The 18147-nt window shown below is 49.3% G+C and overlaps 1 pseudogene; it reads right to left on the minus strand.

The window, feature by feature from the left end:
* Window positions 1-266: 266 nt before the first annotated feature.
* On the minus strand, window positions 267-16340 carry LOC149354600 (uncharacterized; annotated as a pseudogene).
* Between the last annotated feature and the right edge of the window lie 1807 nt (window positions 16341-18147).

Below are 18147 nucleotides of genomic sequence, written 5' to 3' on the forward strand. Positions count from 1 at the left end.
TCTGTAAGGGGGACTTGCCAATAGCCTCGCACGAGGTCTAGCGTGGATATGTAATTCGACCCTGACACTGTCTCCACCCTTTCCTCAAGGTTTGGTATTGGATAGGTCTGATCCCGGGTTATCGCGTTTAGTCGCCGGTAATCAATACACGGTATGGGATCTTTTCCCGGTACTTGCACTAGTATCAAGGGCGATGTGTAATCGCTCTCACCCGGTACTATGACTCCCAGGTCGCACATTCGCTTGATCTCACCTGCCATGATTTCTTAATGCACGGGAGAACAGCGATACGGCTTACAACGGATTGGTTCTTCACACGTTAGCTCGATATCGTGCTCAATTAGCGTCGTCCTTCCTGGACGATCCGAAAACACTCTTCCGAACTCAGAAACAATCATTCTCAAGTCTTCCTTCTGGGCTTGGCTTAGACGTGGTTCTAAGTTAACCTGTTCTAACAGTGCATCCGAACCGCATTCCTTCATGTACGCAGAGGTCAGGATTTCTGCACCTTCCTCGTCCGAACCATTCAAAATCACATTCACGACAGCGTGACGCTGAATGTACGGTTTCATCAGGTTACTATGATAGATTTTGTTTGGCCTTCTACCTAGTTTAACTTCGTAGTTGGTATCAGAAAGGTTGGATACCACGCTCGCTGGCGCCTCCCACTGGACCTCAAGCTTGTTTTTCTTAGACGGTCGCAGTATCATTACCTGGCTGCCCACTTCGAAAGTACGCTTCTTTGCTGACTTGTCGTAGTTCTCTTTTGACGATTCTTGCGCAGCCTTCATGTGGCTCTCGACACGATCTTTCGTTTTCCCGATCCTTTGAAGTAGGTTAAGGACGTACGTGACCACGTTTAGTAACGTTGACCACGTTTGGGTCTTCCTCTTCGCCTTCCCACGACTCTCGCAGCATGCGCAGCGGTGTTCTTAAGCTCCGGCCGTACACAAGCTCCGCAGGGCTGAAGCCTGTCTCTTGTGGGGAGCGGGTCGTAAAGCGAACATAGCTGCAGGCACGCAGGCTTCCCAATCGCGTTTGCGCTCAAAGCAAAGAGCTCGCAATATTCTTTTGAGCACCGAGTGCATACGCTCTACTGGGTTCGACTGCGGGTGATGGATCGAGCTGTGTACGACCTTGATACCGCACCTTTCGAAAAAGGTAACGGTTAGGCAGCTGGTAAAGGCACTTCCATTGTCACATTCAATTTCCGAAGGAAATCCGACACGAGCGAAAATTGAGAGAAGTGCGTCCACGACCTGAGGAGAATTGAGCTCCTTGAGAGGTATCGCTTCAGGAAACTTTGTCGCGACACACAGAGCAGTCAGAATATACCGATAACCGTTCTTGGACTCGGGCAGTGGCCCTACAATGTCAATTACCAACCGGCGGAAGAGTTCGGTTATGAAGGGCACCAGTTTCATGGGCGCCTTCCACTTGTCTGTCGACTTGCTTACTCTCTGGCAAGTGTCGCAAGAGCGCACAAGGCCTGCATGTCCTTCCAGCAATGAGGCCAGTAATACTCTTGGGCGAGTGTAGCTTTGGTCTTTTTCACGCCGAGGTGCCCTGCCCACGCGTTTTGGTGCGCCAGGTTCAATAGCTGACGGCGATACTTTTGTGGGATCAAAAGCTGTTCGTACTTGCGACCACGGGCGTCAGCGTAATTTCGGTACCACAAGCCGGATTTCTGATGAAATGAAACATTATTTTTATTTGTTCCTCCTTTAGCTTTATCCAACAAAGCTATTATCGAGCTATCTTCCTGCTGTTCCCGAACGAGCGTCGCTCTGTCAACCTTAGTTAGCTCGTTCCAACTGTCGGAAACTGGGCTCAATGTGGAATTCGCCTCGCTCAGTGGCGTCGCCGTTACCTTCTCGTTGCCACTATCGTTGAAACTGTTTTCAGTTTCGTTAGCAGCGAGTTCTCCGCTTCCCCGAGAGTCCTCGATCTGAGGTTCCACCGACACCGTATCTAGGCTACAATGCTCATCTGCTTCCCTAACCGGAGTTTCTCTCTCCGGTGCAAGGTCCAGTTTCTGCGAAAGCTTCCGCGCTTGAGATCGCGTAAGGGCCATGCATGCCACGCCGGCAAAGAACGATTTGCCTTTATCCCTCAGAAGCTGCTCTGAGCTGTTCGAAAAGAGGTAAGGAAAATGCTCAGGGAGGGCGGCAGACACGGCCGCCTCGGTGTTAAGCTGACCAAAAGGACCCTCAATGATCACTGTAGCGATCGGTAAGCAAGCACATTGCTCCTCGGCTACTTGCCTTATCCACGAGAATTCTCCTGTAAAATCATTCCGAGAAACTAAGGACGGGTGGACAACGTCCACAGTGGCCGCCGAGTCACGAAGGGCTTTGCACATCTGACCGTTCACACTAATCTCCTGCATATATGGTTCTAACAACCGAATATTGTTATCTGTCTCCCGAATCGTTGCAAAAGTAACCTTTTGTCTACAGTTTGCCGCGATATGTCCTTCCTTTTTGCAGTGGTAGCATGTCAAAGGCCTCCGTGACTCAAACGCACGTGCGGCATCAGCGCGCTGCTTAGGAGCATCGTCAGATTTCCTTAACTCCTTTTGTTCTTCGCCTACTGCCTCCTTTAAAGCAGACGCATCTTTTCGAAAATCGTGACGCGCGAACGGTTTCCTTCTATCTGGCTTCCTTAGAGAAGCATCCTTTGTTTCCGCCTTTTCTATGCGTAATGCCCTGCTGTGCAAGTTTCGGCGAGTGTAGCATTCCTCAGCCAGCTCTGCTGCCTTGTTGAGCTTAACCTCAGTAAGCCTATCCTGCAGCCAGAGCCTTACATCGTCCTGGATGCAGCGGTAGAATTGCTCCAGCGCAATGCACTCTACCACCTTATCACGATCGTCACAAACTTCCTCGCCCTTGAGCCATTCAACTAGGTCGGCTTTCAGCTTAAACGCGAAGTCGATGTGCGACCCACTGCCTTTCTTCGCGTACCGGAACTTTTGCCGGAATGCCTCAGGTGACAGCTTATATTTCCTCAACAGGGCCTCTTTGACCTCATCGTAACTCTCGAACGCCTCCTTCGACAAACGCGTTATCACGTCAGACGCTTCCCCGGGAAGCAGAGCTAGCAAATTCTGTGCCCACAGCTCTCGCTCAAATTCCTCTCGCAAACATGCTCAAATTTTACGAGATACTTTGCCATGTCCTCGCCGATTACGAACGGCGGCAGTTGGTCTGGGATTCTTTGGCCGTTAGCCTGCACTGTCATTGAAGCTACGCTAGGCTCCGGCGAGCTTCGCAGCAACTCCATCTCTTTTAATCTTCTAATCTCACGGCGTTCCTGTCGCTCTGCCTCTTCGCGCTGGAGGCGTTCTTGTCGCTCTCGCTCTGCGTCTTCGCGCTCACGGCGTTCATTAATCGCAGCCAAGGCCTCTTTGGATTCTTCAGCCGTTACGCCCTCCTTCCGCATGATCTCGAGAATCGCCTGCTTTCGTTTCGCACGGCCTACGGTAAGGCCTAGCTCTTCACAAATTTCGACGAGTTCCTTCACTTTAAGAATTCCCTTGCGGTTCACTACTATAGCGCTACTAGCATGACACTCGCAGGTAATTCTTTCCAAAACGCCTCGTTTCCTCCCTCTGCACCAGCTTTCGTTTCAAAGCGCTCCGACTTGGCTCGAAACAGCAAAGCTCTCTACAGTGCTACACACACAGCCCTACTCTAGACTACAATCAGGTGTGCTAGAGCAGTCTGGCGAATTGAGGGGAAAACATCAGGCACTCAACGCGCCGAGGTAGCTGACGCCTGTCGATCCCACAGCTGCCACCACTGTTGGGACTGGGTGTCCGAGCCAGGAAACGGTCGAGGCGACGGTGAGTCAAAAGACTTTTATGTACAGTATGTACAAGGGCTTTTACATGATACAAGGGCCAAGTTCACCACGGGCTAGCACAAAGAAGAAGAGCGGCCCCGGCGGCGAGCGTAGCTCCGGCGTGATGGCTCTTCTGCTGCCCGTCTGCTGCGCGGGTTCAGCGCGGCTCCGTTCTTATAACTGCCCGAGTCCGTTGCGGCAGCCAGCAGTTCAAATCCTCCAATAAGGTCACGGCACTGGCCACCGTTCAAATTAGACCAATGGTCGAGACGCGACGGCCGACGAAGCGTCGTCGGAGTCTGCACCGACGGAGAGGAGGGAAGCAGGAAGGGTCCGTGTCGGCGCCGGCGTGGCAGGATGAGTCACGCTGCACGTCGCGACATGTCCGAAAGAGTCTGGGCCTGCTTTGAGCGACGGCGGGCGCGCAGCGCTTGTTTCCAGAGAGGCCAGCCAGCGAAATGTGGGCGCCGGCACTACACCCTATCCTGCTGCCTACCGTATTCACTCTCCTATAGATCAACCCGCTTTTCCAAAATCGTTCTGTCCAAACTTGGAGCTCGTCGAACACGCAAGTCATAGCCAGGCCCAGACATGGTTTCGGTTTCACAACTCTAAAGTTATCGCACTAAATCGTACACCTGGAAGGTGACAATCCCGTCTCTCTGAGTTGCAGCGGGCACAGTGAGCATTAGTGCCACTCCGCTAGCAACCAGCAGCAACCGCTTAATACACCGAGGGAGCGTTGCATGTGGCACTGTACTACACTTGCGAGGTGAGAGAAACACAAGACGAAAGCGGAAGACGATCACGACATGAAAATTAAAACAGGTGGAATAAAACCACACATAAGACAGCAAATTGTTTAGTATGCACCTAACTCCGTAACAAATCCGCTGCAAAAGTGTTTAAGACGTATAAACTCCTTTCGCAATCGTTTTGAGCCTGCATAATGCAGACGGCCATTTTCTGTTCGATGCTTTGAAGAGCCAGGGTGTGCATTTCAATCGATCTGAAAAGTGTGCTGACTACTGCGACAGTTGCCAGATGTGACTGCTCTGGGTTGGAATACTTTTGCGACTCAGCTTTAACCTACAGCGTCTACCGATCTCCGGGTTCGCTTCCCGATCTTAGATAGCGTGAGCACTCCACACTTCTGATTGGCTTAACTACGAACAGCTCATATGAGGTTGGCCAGGATGATGAAAGAAGCAGTCACAACAAACTAAAATGCAGGTAGAAGTCCTTGGCACAAAATGACCTAAATTTGACGCTACAAAGTTCGTGGCGCAGAGGCACGGATTGGAAAAGCATACAAAAGCTGTGCTGGTCAAACCTATTAATTTGAAAGTATAATCATCGGGGATTTTGTTCTGTTACGGAACGGTAAACATTCCAACATCCTTTTTACCTCACTTTACCATCTCTCTAAGGCAAACCTACTTCCCTTTAAGCTCACTTGAGAATAATGGTCCCCTAAACTACAACTTTTCTGTACTTAGTCCGTGCAAGTGCACGTCGTTACGTACGCAGTTAATGCGGGTTGCGGCTGTGTAAACATCTGAAGCAATGTCTGTTGAAAGTAATAGCCTAACGCTGGCAATATAGCGTACCTGTTTATCTAAGCAGCACTTCTTTGACTAGTACAAATTAATTTTGTGATGAGGCAAGCATCCAGCCGCCCCACCACCCCCTACACCCACACACACAATGCTTTTAGCGTGCTCTTGTAGTGCTTGCTGGCAACCGAAACAAAAACTTATTTCTCGCCCCTCCGGAAAAAATCTCTGGTGACGTGCCTGGTTGACATACTGAAAATACGCCTTTGTTGCCCGTGGCACATGTGCAGGCGTGTACTGCACTATGCCGGTCTATTCGAATGTGCATTTAGCAGCCGGTGACTGTTGTCACAAGGAAAGGGATCGTGTGAAGTCTCTTTCTCGTGCAAGCAAAAAGGCTCGTGGTTTCTGCCGGCGCGGAGGAAAGACCCCTTCCGAGCCGTCGCGGCGGGTGTGCGGCCAGAGCGACGAGGTTCCAACAAGTTGGAAAGTTTTCGCCGTCACGGACCGCCGAAATAGCTCAGTCACTTGCATGTGAAGCAGCCTTAATCGCGAACAAATTTCGTGATATTCACCATAGTCGCGTTGCTGTGTGCACAGGTGCGCAAATAGCCGCTACACCTGCAGACAGATCTCAGTGTGCGCTTCCGAATGCTAAGGTCGAGATAAACCTGACAACACAGATTTTGTGCGGCAGCGAGGCACTTCTCGTCGTCTGGACCTGTGTGAAAAAAAAAGCAGAAAAAATATTTAGCGCAAATCACATGAAACCTAAAAACCATATCTCCGTAGAACGCTTTTCTGTACTCAACTGAAGCTAGCCGTTTCGCTCATCAAATCATTCATTTAGGAAGAAGGGATATAAAATTGTTGGTTCAATAGTTAGGTGTGTGTATAAAGTGCGTCATGCTATGAGGGATGAGGTAGTGAAGGGCTTCGGAAATTTCGACTACCTAAGATTCTTTAACGTGCACTTAAATCGCACAGTGGACGGGCCTCAAGCATTTGGCCTCCAAAGAAATCCCCATAGCTGTTGAGACAAAAAAGCGCTGTACGATATGTTTTTCATTCAGCCGCGTTAATTACTGCTAAGTTAATTTATAATCATTCTTAACGCGAAAGCGTAGTACGTCCATTCGCAAAAAAATTGTCCGGCGTCGACGTTGGCGACTGCTTGACCCTCGCGTCCGGAGCGGCCGGATGCTCCGGCAGCTGCGGCAACCTAGGTGGGCCACCGAGGTCACGTGACTTAGTGGCGTGATCACATCCTGCCCACGGGTTTGTCAGCAAACTGACAATTAGGCAATTAAATGATTTATTGGTCGCGAGAGATTGGGCGGGAAGACCAACCTGGGTGGCAGAAGAACAAGAATGCAAAACTGGGCGAGTTCGAGTGGTTACTTGTCGAAAAAAATAGCACAAAAAAGACGACGACGAAAGAAAGGGGACTATTGTGCGCGTCCCCTTTCTTCCGTAGCCGTCTTTTTGGCGCTGTTTTTTACAACATGCAATCGCACAACACCACCTTGTGGCATTGTTTGCTATCGAAGGGCATTGGCACATCCCTTGACCGCTGCACCAGTGCGCCAGGACTGCATGAGAACCCCCAGCGACTTTAAATGGAAAGTAGAGAATGACGAATTCCGCATATGTAGGTACAAACCCATTAATGCTATCGGAGGGTCAAAGCTGGAGGGTCTCCTCCAGTTTCTAAAATTTTTACTGTGGAAGCTCTACTCTTGACGTAGCCACTCCGGGGCAGTATCTTATCTTCTGTGATCAGAGTACCTCTGGTAAGATCGGGTTAGTTCGGAGAGACGTCGAGGAAGCTACAGCCAGTGAGAGGCCCGCATTTACGCCAGCATTCACACAGCGTTTGCAACCTGATCTACAGCAATATCTCCGGCGCAGTTCACGGGATCGGCAGTTTTCCCTTCAATATTTGAATTGTAAATCTCAATTGTCCTTCACTTCTAACAAGAATGTTTTTAACTGGTAAAATTCTAGAAGGATCATGCAGTAGTTTTTACTTAGTATGCTGTTCCATGCAGAGCTTCTCGTTCTTGTTTAAAGGGATGCTGAAAGGTTTCCCAGAAAATTTGAGTGGAGAGATGCACTTTACAGTTTTCCATCCTCGGAATTCGAATTTATCGTCGAGATTAGGCAAAGGAAAGCGCAAACCTACTTTATTTCGGCGAGAAGTGCAGCAGCAGCCTGGGGCGTGCTCGCGCGCCTCGTTGCCGCCTGTGATTGGTTAGGCGCCTCGTGACGTCAACAATGGCGCTGGCTCGGTCGGCTCGGCCGCCGCCGCTGCACATGAACCGCGGCGCTCGGCGGTTCGAGGTTATTTTGCTTCTTATACGACGACGGAACACATCGAAGATTACCCGGAGTATGTTGGCGTCATCCCCTACATGTTAGAACCGATTGCAAAGAGCAAACTTCTCCAAGACAGAAACGATGATGGCGCAAGCCGTGATTTTATCTCGAACGAAAGCGAAAAGTGTCAGCATCTCTATGTGTTGGAAATGTCTTTGGTAAGAATACTTTTCTTCCCAAACTACATTCAGAGATGCAATGGATGAATTTTGAGGCGAGCAAATGCAGTATAGCACTGCCCCAAGTAATTTTCCTAATACAATGTAAGCGGGATGCACTCGTCGGCATTTTTGTATTGCCGCTTGTCAGTGCTGCCGCAAATCTGCTTGTAATCCACAAATATCATTGGCATGCGCAAGAAGTTATCAGGCTCTTTTTGCACGCAAATTTTATGCTTGCACCACTTCATAGTAGCTACATGCCGGCTCGATTCATAACATACAAGTTCGCAGCGCTTTGCGACAAAACTCGTCTAGGTGACAAACGTGCGCCTTCCGTTTGCGTGCCAAGATGGGAGCTAGCAGTAAATTAAAATCCTTCTTTAGGCGTGTTGGTTCATGCTACAAGTCCTTGTAAGAATACTTTCATCCGTTTGAGCCGCCTTTATCGTGCTTGTTCTCAGATCTAGCGGCAAGGGATTTTTTCACTAACTAGATGTACTGGTGCTGCAACCGAGCAAGACGAATCGCAAGGCTGGCTGTAGCACACTTGGCGCACAATTATATAATATTATTATTAATGTATGAAGCCATGCGGCAGTCCGCAATTCTTTACGACTACATGCGTTATTAGAAATGTATTCCTGGCAGTTGGGTGATGTCATTGTAAACACTCTACTTCCAAAGAAGGTGTTCCTCCGTCCGCTGCATTCCAGTGTAGAATGAAGAAGACTGCTGGTTCTGCCAAGAAATTAATGAAATTATCAGAAAACAGACAGTATTGCAGCGGGTTTCAGTCGAGCTGACTGTTGACAGGCCCAGTAAATGCATTGTCGACAGGCTCTGGTGATAGTTCTAATCACGAAAATGCCAGAGCAATGCACTGTTGCCTTTGACGGCTTGAAATCCCTTCGCTTCACAGCAGCGACTCACTTCGCGGAGAGCTTCTTTTTTTGAGGGAAATAATGAAAGACCACATCGTCGCGGCCGCGGATGTTCGTGCAGCCGAGGGCTGCGCAGAACGCTTGCATGATGGGTCCACCGCTTCATTCGATGCTGCACACCTTTCTGTACCTCACCACAAACATAAAAACGCACAAATAAAGAAACACACGGCAGCTCGAAGCAGCTTATGATGGCACGCACGCAGAAACAAGCACAGCCGCGGAGGCTGTGAAGCGACGGATCACCCGTGTTTACGCCACCACTCCGCGGTTTCCGGTTTTGGCTCGCATCGTGAGGGCGGACCGCGGGGGGCGGAGCTACCGCGTAATTTTAAACGGCGATTACGTCGCTCCTAAGTTATGAATCTGTAAAAAAATTTCATCCGCATGATTTATAAAGTTCTCACATCCACACGTGAGCATTTTAACGAATTTAAAAAACTCTTCAGCTTCCCTTTAATGAACTTGTCTAAATTGCTAACAGCGTTGTTGCAAATCTTACTCCTTACCGCCAGCTCGACACAAACAGCAGGTGGAGGAGAACACTGAAAGTTGTTCCAACAACTTTCTTACAGTGAACAACATTAACTAATGTGAAGACTACAAAGCCGTGTTTCATTATTCGAAATCGGCAGATTGATACACGTAACTTAGCGTAGCCTGCCTCCCCCTTCTGGTTGAAGATGAAGGGCATTAAGGCATCTTTCTTGGCAATTTCTATAAAAATCTATACCTACTAAGCGCCGCGTTTTCGCCCTATGAAGTAGCAGCTGCGTTCTGTCCGGATGTCGGGATAGGTGGTGCTGGATACGCATCGCCATCAGCCCACTCGTTGCCTTCAATGACAACTTGTGCAGGCACTAGATAACTTAAAGGGTATGCCTCAGCTGGAGTTCTCAAAACGTGCAGATGAGACCAATGTGCAGTTAGCTTGACGGGCTTCCCCCAAATCGTCTGCACGTTTCGTATGCCCGGAAAAAGGCGGTTCCATGATAAGGCTGTCTGCGGTTGCTTTCGGAGGAATCCTTGCTTTGAAGAAAAAATGTAAGTGGTGGTTCAAAAACCGCTGGCAAGGAGAGGGATATACCGTGACATTTTGTGTCAGTATTGATGCAATAAGTGAGACTATGCTTTGACGCATTGTTCCATATTTTACTACTGAAAATTTCTCAAAGGAACCATCATGGCTCCTTTACGGTCCCGGGCCTCTACGGGAACATGAGGCCACCAGCAGGAACATCAGCACACTGCATAAAAAAAACGCTAACGTTAGGCATACGATGTGGTTACGATATAGGTCCTCATTTAACAGTTCAAGCATCAGTTGCAAGGGAGCGGATGGTATGTGAAAACTGTTTGATGTCTTTGCGTTAAATACAGCGAGAGAGGCGATCGTAACTCTTCGTATAGATTCCCTATTGAAATGAGGCACGCCTTTTCCTCTGAGGTTCCATCCACCCTGTTGCAGACCTGGAAAAATTATCGCTAGGAGCCACTTAAGCTACTTGATCGTGCGTAAACTGCGACGCATCAGCTTTGGTGGGTGATAACATTGGGATGATATTTTTATGATGCGAGGGCAGCTGTAACGGAAGAGCTGCTAGACGAAGGTTAACGGTCAACAGGCGTCTCCATGACGTGTTACGTAGGTGAATTTGTGTTCTTCGTTCTCGCCTTTTTTTGCACGTTATAGAGTAGGAACATGCCCGATGCCTCGCAGTTGTGTAAAACATGCAAACAAAACGCATAACGTATGTAGATCCTATAAAATATGTTTGGTTAGACGCCAAGTTGCAGAGCAGAGAGTAGCAGTAAGAAGAAAAAAAAGTGACTGAAATAGTGTGCAGGGAAGAGGTAAAACGTTAATCATTGTTAAAAGCTTTTGCAACATCACTCTGCGGTATTTTACTTCGCTCCACAGAGCAGAAGTCTCACTGTATTTCAGTGGAGGCAACATAGTGCCACGTATCATCGTAGCGTCCGTTCGTTCGCGTTGAAGGCCGCAGGAGCGGGGTGTTATCATTTTTGTTCGTCACGCGAAAAGCGACCGGACTAATCTCGATTGATCACAGGCATGAAGAACTGCGTGTACGCTTTTCGAGATTACTGACATAGATTTTGACCTGTTGTCTTGAAGTTGCCTAGCGGGCTTTAAATTCAGCGATGCAGCGTGTGGCGGGCCCTCGAACTTCGACGACTGACGAGCACGTTTGTTCCTTTAGCTCTTTTTCGGGCGCAAGTCCGCCCAAATAGAGATTCATTTGCAAGTCTTGTTTCTGACTTCCTGTTCGCTGGACTGCCGTCACTACAACAAGACAATAGGAACGTGTTTCCGCGAACATTTCTGGTGTAAAGCATTGAAGAGCATGTAGGCAGAACTACTCCCAAATCCCTCAGCCGTAGTCTGCAATGAGTATGAATTTACATAGGTACCTCAGTGGTCTCTCTGAAGATTAAAAACACATTAGAGATCTCTCTTCTTTGCTAAAAAGCCCTGACCTCCTTCCTTTTTCCTCCATTCCATGTCTCGGCAACTGAAATTTCATATCCTACAGGTTAGTGGAAGAATTACGGTGCTCTTGGCTTTGACCGTAAAGCATGTACCGGTGTCTAAGCGAACACGTTTAAAAATTTCGAACCATACGCTCCTGAGGGAAAAAAATATGGCTTTTGCAGCATAGTATTACCATTGTTCGCGGACACCAGAGTGCTCATTTTCCAAAATAGGCAAATATAGAGCCATCTTCAAAAATATGCATTTTGGGTATTAGGGCTTTTGCGGTGTATTATTATCGATGTTGGCGGACACCAAAAACCATCGAATCGTTTGAAGGAGTAAGCTGGTTAACTAATTTTCAATAATTAGCTTAACTAACGATGTTAGGTGTTTAGTTGAAATGAGAGATTTATAGCATGTCGGGAGTAATTGCCATTGTGTTTTTCAGAATTTCGAAAACACGATTCTCCTTGGTGCTGTCGCTCTACAAAAGTTGGCCTTTTAAGTCTAGTTACGTGCACTGGAGCGGTTGCCTTGCTTGCATGCTTTCGGAAGCGCATGTATATTCGCAGCATGCCACCACAATTTGTCGAGCCAGAGTGCCTAGAGTAATCGGATTTTCGAAAATCTGAAAACTATTATGGGTGCTACTAACGACCGGCTACACATCTCTAAACTAGGCGCCTAACTCTCGCTGTTAAAACGGTAATTATTCAAAATTAGTTAACTAGCTTACTACTTTAAACGAATCGCCTGTTTTGTGGGGTCCGCCATGACTGCCATAATTTTTCCCCAAAATTGGTATTCTTAAAAATTTTAGAGTGTTCACTGAAACACACTGTATACACTCGTGTAAGAGATGAAGCTCGTTAAAGGGGCTCTGAAAGGGGCTCTAATGAAGCTGCCGTACGCCGGGCATGCTAAAGCCCGCCGCTTCAAGAATATTGACCAGGAAGAACTTTTAATTCGCTTTGTAGAAGCTGAGTTCCCTGTACTCAGAATTTGTAGCCAAAATGTGTAGTCATTAACCTCCCTGAGCAAAGCTTCCTGACCCGCTGGAGCTACGCGGCTTATTGGTTGCAGCCATGGTAACTGCCTGAAGTCTGAAAGAATCTAACCAATAGCCACCTCTCACCTTATATACGCAGGTTAGAGCGACGGAGGGGGAAGCGAGCATGAAAAAGTCGCCGGCAAGGGCTCGCCCACTTTCGGGCGTGATTGCGCGTTCTCTGCTACGCGTACAATTGTATTATTAATGCGAAAGCATTTCTAGACTATGTCGGCGTGGCCGTGTCACAAAAATGTGCCCGCAAAACGTGCCCTTAGCACTTGCGATGTTCGCAAAAAAATTATGTCGATAGGATGATTAGTTAATCAGAGCCAAAAATGTCGATAAAGCGCTGAAATAGGGAGGACGTCCATGTAGTGAGCGGACTGGGAAAACGGCATGGACTGGCAAAATAGTGAAAAAATAGGCAATGGAGTGCAAAAAAAGTGTGAAATTATTTGAAATGCACTTCATCAGTGATAGTTAATCGATGAAAAAAGATTCATTGACACTGATTAATTAGTTAATTGTCAGAAAAACCGTGGATGGTTAGATAGGCTGGACGGGAATATAGTAAGTTACCGAGAAAGCAACCGCGGTGACAAATTTCAAAAACCGAAATCGTTTATTGAGATAAAAGAAGGTATAATGAGAGTAAAGGAATTGATCTTCAATTAAAACATAAGATAATTACGCTAATTAAGCAGTTAAATTAATTATCAAACAAGAAGGAAATTATAAAGAGAGGCAAAGAGAGCTGCGAGTGCCAAGGAGGCGTCAATGCATTCGCATTTTCGCAATACGGGCTGCCACAGTGATCTCTGATTTTTTTTTTTTGGGGGGGGGGGTGAAGGTTTTCATGAGAATACAATGCACTCATTGTGCGAGTTGATGTGCTCTCCTATGAAGGTGCATGAGTGCCCTTTTAAGGACCACTTCGCCAATTTAAGACCCAAAAAAAATTTGCTGGGGTTTAGCTTTCGTTAAACATGATAGGTTGCGTAACCATCCATAGCGTTCCATTCGGGATCATCACCGGTTGTAGAGGATGCGGCTTCGATAGAGGCCTGGTACGATCGACTAGTAGCGCCTTGAGCGCGCCGCTTAGCAAGGCGCTGTTCACGTTCATCTGTCTCCGAAGCCCGTTGTCGTTTTCTGGCTTCGTCAAGCCGATGTGCCTCCCTTAATGTTTATCAGGCGGCATAACGGCATAAAGACGGAGCCGGTTCGTTGGTTGCGACTGAGAGGAGGATGCAAAGGAAAGTGCACGGGCCTGAAAGCGAGCGAGCGCATTTTATACCCCCCCCTTCCCCCGCCTTGTTCTCCAGCCTCCTCTCCACACTCCGTAGCTGGCGAGAGCGCGGCGAGGGCAGCGCCTCCAGACGGCAGCGGCGCGGCTACAGCTGTAGTGCGCCGCGCCTCCCACCGCCCTTCAAGGTCAAAGGTGCCTCGCGGCCGCCCCAACGCGAAGGGCTGAAACCTGGCGTAATATTGCTTACGCAATAAAAAATAATTTGATTGAAAGTAGCTTAGTTTCACGTGTGCACGCTTTTCGTCGCGCGCCACCTTCTACGGGGAGCTACCGGATCCGCGACAGCTGCCCGTGACACGCGGTACAACCATGCCGAAGACGCATCGCTCAGTTCGAAATGAAACTGCAAGCACTGGCTGGTTTCGCTATCATGCCATTGGGCTGAAATGCCAAAGACATGCTGTGTGTTGGCACCAGAAAGGACAAAAACATTACAACGATCCCTTGCTGCGCAAAAGCAAGATACATTTGGACACAAGCGATCGCTATGCTCCCCTCCAGCAGGCGCCGCCTGCCGGCGCTGCTGGGGATGCGACCTGGACGAGCTGCGGTGGCGATGAGCCAAAACTGCTTCCGCAGTTTTGGCTCATCGCGACAGCAAAGGAGATGAGCAGCCTGCGGCGGATGCGTCCAGAACGCTATCTAGGGCGGAGCGCAATTATGCTCAGATTGACCGTGAGGCCCTCGCCGTGGTTTTTGGAGTTCGACATTTTCACCAATACCTATGTGGGCGGAATTTTCTCATTCTCAGGGATCACAAGCCCCTCCTCGGAATTTTCCAGCGGCAGAAGCAAATTCCGCGGTATTTCCCCCCGCATGTTACGGTCGACGCTAATGCTGTCAGCTTATGATTACGTGCTCCAGTACAGGAACACCAAGGACCATGGGAACGCCGACTGCCTAAGCAGGTTACCGGGCCCCGCAACGCGCCAAGAGACCGAGACGCCACGCGACATACTCCTTCTGGAAGCTTTGGAGTACCCTCCAATGAGCAGAGCGGAAGTGGCAGCTTTCACCAGGGGTGATCCCCTGCTGTACCAGGTGAAGCAATGGATCCTGGAGGGCTGGCCGCGAGAACGGGTAGCCCTGAAGTATTCTGCATATTGGGTAAGACAAAACGAGTTGTCCGTACATCGTGACTGTGTACTCTGGGGGAACCACGTAGTAATTCCAGAGGCATTGCAGAAGCAAGTTCTAAGTCTTATGCATGCTAACCATCCAGGAGAGACGGCAATAAAGGCAATAGCTAGGTCGTACGTGTGGTGGCCGAAGATGGACGAAAAGATCGTCGAGTTTGTCAGGCACTGCATGCCATGCCAGGAAAACAGGCAGAGTGAATTAAGGACGCCAACGCATTTCTGGAACGCATCGTGGAGTAGAATACACGTGGATTTCGCAGGACCCGTCCAGGGCGTGTTTTTTTTTTGGTGGTCATAGACGCCCTGTCGAACTGGCCGAAATTGAAGTCATGCCGTCTCTCCATTCATCTACAGTAATTGAAAAGTTTCGCAAAATGTTTGCAGCACATGGTTTGCCCGACTTGGTTGTGCCGGATAATGGCACCGCTTTTGCAAGCAGAGAAACCCAGGCTTTCCTGAAACTAAATGGTATAAGCTATATGTATGCGGCGCCGTACCACCCGGCGAGCAACGGAAGGGCGGAGCGGATGGTCCGAGAACTGAAGTGTGCGTTACGAAAACAGAGACAGGGCACCGTATTATGCAAGGATGCACGGTTTCTGTTCAAGCAGCACTCTACGCCGCACGCCGAGACCGGGAAATCGCCAGCCGAAGTCATGCTGGGCCGGAAGTTCAGGACCGCCCTATCAAGCCTTTATCCCGACGACAGTGACCCAAAATGCCTTCGGCTGCCGCCACCACGAGGTTTCGAGTGCGGTGACGCTGTGTACGCGCGGAACTTCCGGCCAGGGCCCGAGTGGTTGCCTGCTCGCGCGTTGCGACGGATAGGCCACGTCATGTACAAGCTGCGGACAGCAGACGGAGCGGTGCACGTTAAATATCCTCGAAATTACTCTGGAGACCTCCTCTACGGCACCTCTTTCCCACCTTCCTATCCTTACAGCGCTGTCCAGGTTTCCACCGAGATATGTGAGACAGATTCTGCGTCATTTCCTTTCCTCAAAAACCAATTTGTCAATTTATTTTCAGTTTCGGTTGAGGGCTAAACGCCATCGCCATACACAAGACTCCGCTTTGATGCTCTATTCATAACAGCTGAGACAGCGCCCGTCCTGTCATGTCCCGTCTTAAAAGTTACCGCTGCTTAAATTTGAACGAAAGAAAATGCCCCGTGGGTGCAGCCAATTTTTACTATCAGCCTTTTTTCTTGTGCTGCGTTGTGCTGGTGTGCTCCGTTGTGCTCTTGTGCTCGCCATATTCATGCAAGTGCTAGTTAAAAGTTGACGCAAGCATTAAGGCGGATATGGACCTTTACTCACCTAATAGCAGCGCCGAGAATCGCTGCAGAAATCCCGAAAAAGCCAGGATGGATAGCACCGCGGACAGAGGCGCCCTCAGTGGCGGCATAGGGCGCCAACGTAGCGGTGATGGTGGCTCGCTGTCACAGCCCACAAGGAGGTGCATGGGGCGGAAAACAGTCGTCTTACGCCTCACAAAAGGCCAGGACAGGCCTTGGTCGCTGGCTGCAGCAAAAAATGTGGTACGGTTTTACATGGGTTCTGAAGGGGGGTATAACGACGTTCCGGTATGCCTAGGATGTTAAATGAAGCCCTTCACAAATATCCTCCAAGAAGAATTTTTTTAATTGGTTTTTTTGAAGCTGAGTTATCTGTGGTCAAAATATGCATTGCCGCATGTTTGCGCTTCTCCATCTGCTCTGGTCTGTTTTTGCGCTCTGAAATGTCGGCGCTCCTCCGCGGCCCCACTGACTCGGCCCCTCCGCCGGCTGCGTGAATTTGGCATGGTGACCAAATCACAGCAGTGCGCTGCTGACGTAACGAGCGCTGCATGGCGGGTTGCGTGCGACTTGGGGCAAAAACCTGAAACCGCTGGTCGCCGCGAACCGCGGAAGCTGAAGTTGTTAGAAATGTATTATAGATTATCAGCTCGCCTTTATGTATGCGGCATGAACGCTCGGTCGCCTGTATCGTACTGTCGCGATCAGAATATTGTGAGAGGTGGGTACCGTGTCAAAACTGCGTTCTGCGCCACCTAACGGCATACGCTCGCTCTTTCGCCCTTTGGAGGCGTCTCTGTACCGTCACTCCTACTTTACGCGCGCCGTACGCTGCTCAGGACTGGCGTCAGGTGAAGCTTCGATATCTGGCAAGCATCTGCCTAAGCCGCTGATGGGTGAAGCGGAACGCATGTTGCCTTCCGTGGCGCAGCGACTCTTGGTAAAGGAAAGGGTGGGTGAAATTATGTTTTCTGGTTATTTTCGGGCTCCCCGAACGCATGACCATCAATTTTCAATGCGCAAGCGCTGAACGAACGGGATACAAGGCTCCGAATGCCGGGATGGCCAACTGCTTATAGTCCCGAAGAGTGTTGGTATACCGAGCCCTCCGCGAGAAATGCGGTTACGCGTAACTTAATAAATAAAAGTTGGTTTTCTTTGTTGGGGTTTGACGTCCCAAAGCGACAGAGGCTATGAGAGACGCCGTAGTGAAGAGCTCTGGAAATTTCAACCACCTGGGATTCTTTAACGTGCACTGACATCGCAGAGTACACAAAGTAAAAGTTGGTTTATGGTGTTTAACTTCCCAAAGAGACTAAGGATATGAGAGACGCCGTAGTGGGGGGCTCCTGAAATTACGACCACCTGGGGTTATTTAACGTGCACTGACATCGCACAGTACACGGGCCTCTATAATTTCTCCTACAAGGAAATTCAACCGCCGCGGCCGGGATCGAACCCGCGTCTTTCGGTTCAGCAGCCGAGCACCATAACCACTGAGCTACCGCGGCGACACTTAAGAATTAAAAGTATAAGAATGCTCGGCAACAATTCCCTCAGGTGTGTACCGCTTGTACAGCACTCTGCGAAGCGAGTTCCCCGTGAACTGTGCGTCGACGGTGTTTACTGGTCGCTGTTGACCAGCGCACGGCATGGAAGCTTCACAAGTAGACGTTCTGGGGAAGTGTCGCTCATAGTGCTAAGGCAGTAAAAGAAAGAACATGCCACTGCGGACCCCTCCCCTTACGCAACTCGCTGCTACTCGAAAGGCGGCCACTATCTCTTTCTCCCTTCTCAGACGCCGGTGCAGACGCTAGACAGATATCGAAGCGGCACCTGGCGTCGGTTCCGATCAACGTCCGCCGTGCAAAACATAAGAGTGTGGGTGAGATGCCTGCTAAGAAAGAACAAGCGGGAGTGCGCCGTTAGGTGGCGCGGAACGCAGTTTTGCTACCCTTTCGCACGTCCCGCAGT

Source organism: Amblyomma mixtum, chromosome 3 (genome assembly GCF_055824585.1).
Source record: "Amblyomma mixtum isolate Tamu chromosome 3, ASM5582458v1, whole genome shotgun sequence".
Taxonomy (NCBI): domain Eukaryota; kingdom Metazoa; phylum Arthropoda; class Arachnida; order Ixodida; family Ixodidae; genus Amblyomma; species Amblyomma mixtum.